The sequence below is a fragment of the Podarcis melisellensis genome, assembly GCF_964234715.1.
Source record: "Podarcis melisellensis genome assembly, chromosome: 5".
In the NCBI taxonomy this organism is placed as follows: Eukaryota; Metazoa; Chordata; class Lepidosauria; order Squamata; family Lacertidae; genus Podarcis; species Podarcis melisellensis.
Genome location: NC_138537.1, coordinates 9,563,816 through 9,574,456, shown reverse-complemented (window position 1 = coordinate 9,574,456; position 10,641 = coordinate 9,563,816). Strand labels below are relative to the sequence as shown.

The 10,641-nt window shown below is 44.0% G+C and overlaps 1 long non-coding RNA gene across 3 annotated transcripts in view; it reads right to left on the bottom strand.

The window, feature by feature from the left end:
* Window positions 1–3,590: 3,590 nt before the first annotated feature.
* Window positions 3,591–10,641, bottom strand: part of LOC309370004 — an 89,762-nt gene continuing 82,711 nt past the window's right edge. For 2 of the 3 annotated variants that reach the window (XR_014168340.1, XR_014168341.1), the window contains exon 4: window positions 8,517–9,405. This is a non-coding gene — a long non-coding RNA (uncharacterized lncRNA). Of the gene's footprint in view, window positions 4,476–8,516; window positions 9,406–10,641 lie in introns of those variants that run through there. The other variant, XR_014168339.1, reaches the window with a different exon arrangement.

Below are 10,641 nucleotides of genomic sequence, written 5' to 3'. Positions count from 1 at the left end.
AGTTCCCATTCTTCCTTAAAGTCACAGTTGTCCTTGTCCCACAGTTTGTATGTCAATTTAGCCAGTTCTGCATAGCTCATCAATTTTTCTTGTCACTGAAAATGATTTCCTCATTCTTCCATCCTTGTGCTTTCAAGACTCTTGCCACTGTTGTAGCATACATAAACAGATTCTTTGTTTTTCTTGGCAATCCCTAACAAAATGCTTCTGGTTTTTTTACAAATGTCATTTTAAACATTTTTTTCAATTCATTGTATATCATTTCCCCAAATTTTTTAATTTCTCTACATTCCCACCATATATGATAAAAAGTCCCTTCTTTTTCTTTACATTTCCAACATATGTTTGACCCGGTTTTATACATTTTTACTATCTGTACTGGTTTAATATACCATCTATACATCATTTTCATATAATTTTCTATCAAAAGAGAACAGTCTGTAAATTTCAAATTTACTTTCCACAATTTTTCCCAGTCCTCAAATTGTATATTATGTTGAAATGTAGCCTTATTAGACTTTACCGATTGGTTGGGTGAGTGTTGCTCCCAGAGAGGGAAGAAAGAGTCAAAAGACACCGAGGGTTGGTTCAGAGAAAGAGTTCTTTATTTCTGCTCTCTGGAGCAGCAGAAAGGCACTTGCATGGTCAGTTCACAGCAAGTCCAAAGAAATGAGAAATTTCATGCAGTATATATATCCTCCAGGCACCCTCTCCCCCCTTCCCCAGAAATCCAGCCACGTCAGCTTATACACGCAGGTTAACATCACACATGTTCCTGCTCCGGTATTCCTCTTCCTGTACTCTTGACCATATAAGGGTGTTCCTGCTCCTGTACTCCTTATCTTGGGGTAAGAAGGTCTCCTGGCGCTGTTCCTGGACTAGGTCTGTGCGTCAGAGTGTTGTCAGGATGTAAGATAAGACCCTGACGTGCCATCCCTGCTCCACTGGAACATCCAAGGTCATCCATTCTCGTCATGGACTGATAAAGGAGAGCGCTTTGAGCACTTGTTTATACAGCTGGGTTTTGGCTCAAGAGCTCAAGTTAAAGCATTTTAGAAATGCTCCTTTGGAGAAGGAAAAATGCGGATTTTGGGGCCCGTTCCAGACTGACTACACAGTCAGATTTTTTAGATTTAGGAAACACATTCCTTCACTATATCTTGTGCCCATTTGATCATGACCGATAAGGTTGTTCCATCTTCTATGTGACAGGCCCAAGGCCACCCGTTGAAGTGGGAATTTGAACCTTGGTCTGCCTGGTCCTAGTCCTATGCTATTCCCCTACTGCACATTAGCTGACTTTGTGAAATAACATGCACATTGATGAACAGCAGCAGCAGAAGCAGCTACCGATATGTTCAACAGAAATAACATGCACATTGCTTGGGGATGGTGGGAGTTGTCACCCCAACATCTGGAGGACAGCAGGTGAGCAGCTAACCGATAAGTTGGCTAAATGTTGCATGCGGCTCCCATTGGTGCTAAGGCAGAAAGGTGGGTAGCCCAGGCTATCGCAGCAAGAGCTCAAGCTGCCCTCCAACATTTTGTCCTCAGAGACATGCTGAAGGCCCTTTCTGCCCACAGCAGAGATCAACGAGGACTCTGAGTGAAGCCTGTGCAATTTTTCCCCCTCTCTCCCCACCTCGCGACTCACTGGGCATGTGGAAATTAATTTCACCGTGGTTTGTTTCTAACGTCCATCTCATTGTACAGAGAAAAACAAAAGACTTTTTAAATGTGGGTTAGAGGTGGTTTTAATTAAATCCCCAGTAGCTCAAGCTGCAGGGATGCATTAATCTTCCCCCTACGCACACACTCTCAAAAGTAAACAAGATGAAGGCCATATTTGTTAATGGAAACGTCCCTGTGATGTACTGAGTTGAATAGGATAAAAAATGCAGCAGTCTGATTGGTCCTAGAACAATAGGATCCAGAATGCAGCAGTCTGATTGGTCCACAGGAGCCACCCAATCCAGCTCCAGGTAGAAGTGAATCTGCAACCTGATTGGCCTACAGGAGAGTCCCGGAATTAGCCAATCACGTGGGGCCCATTGTGTAAATAATGTATATAAAGCAGACATTCTGGAGGAACTTTCATTCCTCCTTACCACACAAGCTGAATAAAGAGCATGAAATCCACTCTCGACTCCAAGTATATTTCAGTCCCATTCAGGTGGAGGAGTTCCACCAAGTATTCATTTTACTTGGAATCACTCTTTTTCCTGTACTGTGAAAAAAATCTCTCACTTTCTCTCCTTTTCTCCGTCCCCTCAGTCATTACACCTGTTTAGACGGGAGAATGTCTACCTGTGTGGCCTTGGCAAGACTTTTCCTGAATCATCCACCATCTCTAAGGGATACGACGACAGTACTTTTTGTTGTGGCTGCTGCTTCTGGCCTTAAAACTGTTGGCTTAATAAACGGTCTTTGCAAAATACGCAAACAAGAAATAATGAGTAAGACAAGAGCTTGAGGCCTGATAAAAAGGAAGTCCTTTCCTCTCCACACACTTTGTGCACTTATCCTCTGGAACTCATCGCTACCAGATGTGGTGGTGGCCGCAGGATTAGGCCCAGTTTAAAACTAAGACGACAAAGCACAAAAAGGAACCTTCTGCCTCTCCTCCCCTAAACCTCCCCAAATCTGTTTTAGGGTGTTCCCCAAGCCTCAGGAGCAGATTTGGGAAGACTGTGGGTCAAATTTCTCTAACACTTCACGTTTTTATTTTTATTTCCTACCTTTCCAGTAAATAAGGTAAAAGACCCCTGGATGGTTAAGTCCAGACAAAGGTGACTATGGCATTGTGGCGCTCATCTTGCTTTTCAGGCCGAGGGAGCCAGCGTTTGTCTACAGACAGCTTTCAGGGTCATGTGGCCAGCAGGACTAAACCGCTTCTGGTGCATGGAGGACCATGATGAGTGCCAGAGCACATGGAAATATTGCTTAGCTTGGTGGCCAGGAGACTGAGCAACAAATCAAAATTAAAATTTACTTCTGCCATGAGCTCAATGGGTTGCCCAAGCAAGGCTCCTCTCCCCCTCCAACCGGGAGATAATATCACTGGTCTACCTTCCAGGGGGGCTGGAGGGAATAAAACAAGACAACCAAAGCAACGGCCTAGGACCCTCCTACCTACAGGACCGCCTTTCCTGCTATGCCCCACGGAGGACCTTAAGGTCCACAAATGACAACACTTTGAAGGTCCCAAGTCGCAAGGTAGTTAGATTGGTCTCAACTAGGGCCAGGGCCTTTTCAGTACTGGCCCTGACTTGGTGGAATGCTTTGTCACAAGAGACTAGAGCCCTGCGGGATTTGACATCTTTCCGCAGGACCTGCAATACAGAGCTGTTCCACCCGGCCTTTGGTTTGGACTCAGTCTGACCCTTATGTTTCCCTCCCCTTATGGTTTTGATTTATGGGCTACTATTAAAATGAGGCTGCATTTTAAATTGTATTTTAACCCTTATTTTAATAAACTGGTTTTGTTTTTGTTTGTTTGTTTGTTTCCCCTGTTATGTTTTATTGTAATTTTATTGGTGTTAGCCGCCCTGAGCCTGGCTCTGGCCGGGGAGGGCGGGGTATAAATTATTATTATTATTATTATTTTGGTAGAACGATAGATTCCTAACCTCATGGGAAGTGTGCAATTCAACTTCTAAGCTGCCCGGTTCACTGAGTGTCTACCTCCCCCCACCCCAACATGCACTTTAATGTAGCCCTGATCCCCTGGAGAACTTTGATTTACATGGAATGATTCTAGCCCCATGTATACAAAATAATTCAGAACCCAGCTCATTTGTTCCCCTTCTTGCTTATTTGCCAGTGCGATTAGGCTGCTTGTTTATAACAATAACAGAAAAGGGAGGGGGGGGAGAGAAGCCTGCCAGATATTTCTTCCTTTCCTGCCACATAGTGTTTTCTGCCTTTGCAGTGCATTGGCAGAGCCACCGTGTATGTGGAGCTCTACAGGAATGCAGAAAAGCCATCTGTGGGAGAAAATTACTAATCACTAGCAATTGCTAATCATTCTCTCGCACTAAGCAACTCCCGCGGGGAGGATTTCTCTTACATACAGGGACTCGCAGCACCCCGGCAGATGCTAATGCCACAGAAAGCACACAAGTAGCCTCATATGCACTTGGCCGGTGCCCCCCCACTCCCCTTTAAGGTTATATGATCAAGGTGTGTGGGCAGAACAAACATGCAAGAGATTAGAAAGTTTCTGGCGTCCTTTCAAGCAGAAAAGGGAAGGGGTCTCCACAGCAATATTTATTAATTAGTATTTACATCCCACCTACTAGTTATTGAAGCTGCTTACAATATACTTGCAATGAAATAGATAAGAGTTACTGGGAAGGAGAGATGTAAAAAAGCATTGTTTTCCATCCCGCCATCTACTAGTTGCATACGCCGTTGTTTCTATTCCACTGCATCTCTCCTTCTACCAAAAATTACATTATTTGCCTCGCTGGCTGCTGTAGAGAAATTATGTCAGTAAGTTACATGGTTGTTATGTTATTCCGATCCATTCGTTTCAAGGCATAGGAAACACAATGCAAATCCAGGGGAAATGTATCATTTATAGACCGAAAGCAACAACTGCAAATGCTAATTCACTGGATTGAGTTTTGTTGCAAACTTGAGATGAATTAGCAAATTTGCTAGTGGGCAGGAAACTACAAGAAGGAAGCAGCTGGATGAAATGGCTCATGGTTTCAGCTGTCTCTATACTAATGCACAGAGTATGGGAAACAAGCAAAACGAAGTGGAGCTTTTAATACAGGATGGCAAATATGACCTATTAGGCATTACTGAAACCTGGTGGGTTGAGGAGAAGAACAAGCAAATAGTAGGTTCTCTATGTGGAGAAAATGGAGAAATGCTATTGGGTGCAGAGGGAACAGCTCAACACCTACTTTGTCACTGTCCTCACCCAAAGAGATGCATTGCCCAACCTGGGGAGAACAGAGTAAACAATACAAGGAGGGTGGTAAGGGAACACCTAGCTACTTTAAATGAATTCAAATCTTCAGGGCCTGATTAGCTGCACCAAAGGGTACTAAAGGAGCTTGCAGGTGTGATCTCAGAGCCTCTGTCTATAACCTTTGAGAATTCTTGAAGAACAGGTGAGGTCCCTGCAAACTAGAGGAGGGCAAATGTTATCTCCATCTTCAAAGGTAGAGGGGAGATCCAGGTGCCAGGGACTCTGACTAACATTGGCTATGTCAAGATTTGACGGTGGGGTGTACATTCATATAAGATGAACTTTCAGGAGGATGCCAGCATTATCAGTAGGGGTAGTACCTCCAGGTGAAATGTCTTAGGGGCACATTACTCTCATTAGAGAGAGCCAGAGTGTTGTAGTACTTAGAATGTCAAACGTTGACCTGGGAGACTTGGGTTCAAATCTGCAACCCAGTCATGAGACACACAACATTGGTGGCAGAGCTTAGAGTATTCCATCTTTGAGCTTGTGAAGGGCTTATCTGAATCCTGCCATGATTACAGCCATAAATTGTTGTTGTTGTTGTTGTTGTTGTTCAATTTATAACCCGTCCTTCCTCACAAGGGTGTCCAAGGTAGCACTCTTCACTTTCCAAAGTCAATATATCGTAGTTCCTGAAGGCTTCTCTATAGTTCCCTAGCGAAAGGTTCAGGTGTCAGAGCCATGAATTTAATGTTCTTTGAAGCTGAAGTATATGTCACAGGAACTTGTCAGAGTTGGAGGCTAAAATCCAAAATGGTTTTTTTAAAAAAAAAAGTCTGAGGGAGTTTTGAGGTACTTGCATATAGCCAGAGAAGAAGAAATGAAGTCTGGATTTTATTTTATTTTTAAACGGCGGGCCAGAAGCAGAAAGGGCAACTGCAAATGAGTGTGCTGTGGCTTTGGTTTGTGGTGCTATTTTTATTGTGAAACTCGCATCCCAAAGCACGTATTATTTTTTTCCTTTCAATCTTAGTAACTCTGAGATCTGTTTTCGTAAAGTAGAATTGGAGAGCCCCTTCCTTGCCTGTAATGTTCGGCAAATCATTGCTCAATTTGGGATTTTCCTGTTGCCATGGCATCGAATGCTGTGTGGCAAATCAAGTTGTCAAAGTGAGTGACAGTTCTGATGGGACCCTCTTCTCTCTTCCAGGCTGGAGCCACAGGCCTAACCAGACCTACTGGGCTGGTACCCTTTCGCCGTGTGAATTAACGTGCATGGAGAGAAGCCAAGACCACTTCACCGGAGCGAACGTTTAAAAATAGCTTCTCTTATTAAGCTAATTACACTATGCGCAAGCATGACAAAAACTATTTCCTCAGCTAAATTTACCCTTTCTTCAGTTGCTCAAGCTGAATAGCAGGGTTTTGAAATCTGCGTGAGAAAGGGTGAGCTTTACATGTTGTTTGTCCCGTCCCCCCCCCCCCCCGTGTGTGTTTTTCCGCAGGTTTTCAAAACTATGAGGTCAGGAAAACCTGCTAGTCTTCCATCGTTAATGGTTGTGCAAGTGCGCCCCCAAGTGGCGAAAGAAAGGTGCAACCATCCTTTTTAACACCTTTATCATTTTCAGTGCCTGTGATTCACAGTTTCGCCATGTGAGAATACAGGCATCCCACTATAATAATAATAATAATAATAATAATAATAATAATTATAATTATAATTATAATTATTATAATTATAATTATAATTATAATTATAATTATAATTATAATTATAATTATAATTTATTTATACCCCGCCCATCTGGCTGGGTCCCAACAAAACACTAAAATACAATAACCTATTAAACATTAAAAGCTTCCCTAGACAGGGCTGCCTTTAGATGTCTTCTAAAAGTTTGGTAGTTATTTTTCTTTTTGACATCTGGTGGGAGGGTGTTCCACAGGACGGGTGCCACTACCGAGAAGGCCCTCTGCCTGTAGCCTCACTTCTCGCAGTGAGGGAACCGCTAGAAGGCCCTCAGCGCTGGACCTCAGTGTCTGGGCTGAACGATGGGGGTGGAGACGCTCCTTCAGGTATTCTGGACTGAGGCCGTTTAGGGCTTTAAAGGTCAGCACCAACACTTGAATTGTGCTCCGAAACGTACTGGGAGCCAGTGTAGGGCTTTCAAGACCGGTGTTATATGGTCTCGGCAGCCGCTCCCAATCACCAGTCTAGCTGCCACATTCTGGATTAATTGTAGTTTCCGGGTCACCTTCAAAGGTAGCCCCACAAAGAGCGCATTGCAGTAGTCCAAGCGGGAGATAACCAGAACATGCACCACTCTGGTGAGACAGTCCGCAGGCAGGTAGGGTCTCAGCCTGCATACCAGATGGAGCTGGTAAACAGCTGCCCTGGACACAGAATTGACCTGTGCCTCCATGGACAGCTGTGAGTTCAGAATGACTCTCAGGCTGTGCACCTTACGTCAAATGTTCTCTGAGAACTTCCAGCCGAGAGTAAAACTATACACCCCTTTTCACACTTCCTTGACAATGTTTCTTGCTTTGTTGAGCCTAGTGATGGTGGTCCTCTGGGAGCTGAGAGCTTCCTTCCTACAGAAACTCCCCAGTTATTGTGCTACGTTAGGACACAATAACACTTGGAAGAGGCTTCGAGTGTTCTAGCCATAGGTTGCAACAACTGCGAACCACTATTGTTACTGCTGTCCACGACATCCAGCTCGGATGCATCCCTTTCCAACTGTCAGTCAGCCGGTCTGCCCCTGAACTACATTGTCTTCTAACCTTCCTGGACCACCTCCATCTAGGGAAAGGCGTTCCTCTTTTTCCAATCTTAATTCCGGTTTCCCACATTTGCACATCCGTTTGTGATTTTTGTGCACCTTTAGCTGAAAATATGCATTTTTGCAAAAATTAATTGTCTGGAGAACCGCTTTGCAAAATTTGGAGAAGCAATTATTTCAAACACCGGCTGTGTTTCATTTAATTGTATTTTCCAGGAAGTGCAAATTAGATAGGTTTGCCTTTAAATGAATCAAATTCCTCCCGTATCCCTACCTCCAGCCTTTAAATCTTGCTCCCATCTTAATTTATGTCAACTTCCTCCTACCACTTACCCATATTTTTCGCTCTATAAGACGCACCAGATCACAAGACGCACCTAGTTTTTTGCTGCTACGCAGTGAAGGCAGCAATCCCTTTTGCTGTTCTGGCTTCTGGGATAGCTGCGCAGCCTGCATTCGCTCCATAAGACACACACACATTTCCCCTTACTTTTTAGGAGTGAAAAAGTGAGTCTTATAGAGCAAAAAATACAGTATCTCCAGACCACCTCCAGCACCATCAGTTTCCCCAGCTGACCAGTGGTGTAGCGTGGGTTGTCAGCACCCAGGGCAAGGCAAGTAATTTGTGCCCCCTAACCCGTGGATTTGCGCCCCCTAACCCTAACCCCCAGATGTTGCGGCCGGGCCCCCCCTGCACCCCCCACGCTACGCCACTGCAGCTGACGCAACTAACCTACTAACCAACCATCTAACCACCCTCTGCTTCTCTCTCTATTTCCAGTCTTTGCCCCCTTGTTCTTGCCTAGTACTCCATTAATTTCATTCCGCTCTTCCTTTGTCCTAATCTTCCTAAAACATCTGATTGCCCAAAGCAAATCACCTTCCTTTGCAGTCGCAAAGAATTTTGTGACCTAGCAAAATGGCCGTACTTGGCAAACAGGTTTGGCACGCAGCAGAAAGGGAGGGACATTGAGGGGAAGGGCAAGCAAGAATGAAGGATCTCAGCAGCTAAATTTTTGACACGCTGTCCAAGGTTATTTATTTAAGGCATTAGGCGTGACATTCTTCAATCTAAGCGCTGTTCCACATCACGAGATTAGGAGGGATCCTGATAATCCACACAGAAAAATGTCTAAAGGCTTCTGAGAAGTGTCCATCATAAAAGCAGGAACCAAGTGACAGGGAGGATGCTATAGGAATGAGAACCTACGTGTCCTACTGGATCAGGCCAAAGGCCCATCAAATCCAGCATATTTGTTCTCACAGTAGCCAACCAGATGTCCATAGGGTGCCTGCAAGTAGGACCTGGGTCCAACAGCCCTCTTCCCACTTGCAATTCCCTGCAAGTGCTATTCAGAGGCAAACTGCCTTTTTCCTGATGCAAAAAGTGAGTTTGCTATGCTAGACCCACAACTGTTCTTCTCTCTCCATCATCGGTAGTCAGAAGACGACTGACCAGTATCAAGTGTGTGCTGATACTTAAGTCTCACTCAAGCCCTGGCTCTTATGGGAATAGCATCTGTAGTCTTTGGGAGATTTCCTAGGCCCTGCAGACTCTGCGTTTGACTCACGAGGACCCATTTCCTGTTACCTGCTGCTCCCAGTTCATTACTCAACGCGTTGGCAGGCTTCCGTGGGGCAGAATGTTGAAACTATTCCAATTCTGCTCTTGACATTTGACTTGGATGGATCCTTAAAAAAAGAAGCAGCAGCAAGCAGCACTCTAAATCTTGTCCTCTTGATGAATTTGAAGGCAATAACATTAGGTATTAAAAACTGGAGTTGAAATTGACATTATATTGAGTGAATATTGTTTGTTTGTTATAATAACTATTGAGTCAGATGAAATAATGGAGTTAGATGAATTAAATTTCACCTCAAGGCCTTTCCCATGAGGACTAGAAACCTTCTCAACATATGGAAGAGGGAAGTAAACTTTAACAAACATCCTCCTTAATAGATTATTCTGGTCTGACCCTACATGGTTCAATGATATCGGCTGTTTTTCTTCTTTCAGTCCTGCCATTTTGCTTTTCCTGTTATTGTGATTGTAGTAATTAATAGGTTTTGGCTTTAGAGGCATTGATATCAAGTATGTACTGTTGGTTTTAAATGGTTGAATGGTTGTTGTTGTTGTTGTTTTGCATTTTTATATTGCTTTTAACTGTTTTATATATGTTGTTTTACTGTAAAATGCTTTTGGGTGCTGTATTTATTATTACGTTCATGTCCCACTTTCCACCCAAGAAGCTCAAGGTGTTGGACTCCTTGCCTCTCCACATTACTGTCACAACATTCCTGTGAGGTAGGATGGCCTCAAAGTTGGTGACCGGTCCAAAGTCACCCAGTGAGTTTCATGGCCAAGTGGGGATTTGAACCTGGTCTCCCAGGTCCTAGTTTGATGTTATGTACTGAGTTGAATAGGATCCAAAATAGAGCAGTCTGATTGGTCCTAGAACAATAGGATTCAGAATGCAGCAGTCTGATTGGTCCTAGAACAATGCAGCAGTATGATTGGTCTGCAGGAGCCACCCAATCCAGATCCAGGTGGAAGTGAATCCACAACCTGATTGGCCTACAGGAGAATTCCGGAATTAGCCAATCACGTAAAGCCCATTGTGTAAATAATGTATATAAAGCAGATACTTTGAGGGGACTTTCATTCCTCCTCACCACTATGAGCTGAATAAAGAGCATGAAATCCACTCTCGACTCTGAGTATCTTTCATTTGATATGCAAACCCAGTGTTTCTCAAGCATGGGTCTGCAGTTGTTGTTGGACTACAACTTCCATCATCCTTAGCTGGGATGGTCAAGGATGATGGGAGTTGTAGTCCAACAACAGCTGGAGACCCACATTTGAGAAACACTGCTCTACCCACTATCCCACAGTGTCAGCATGCCAGTGAATATCAGTTGTTAGAAAGG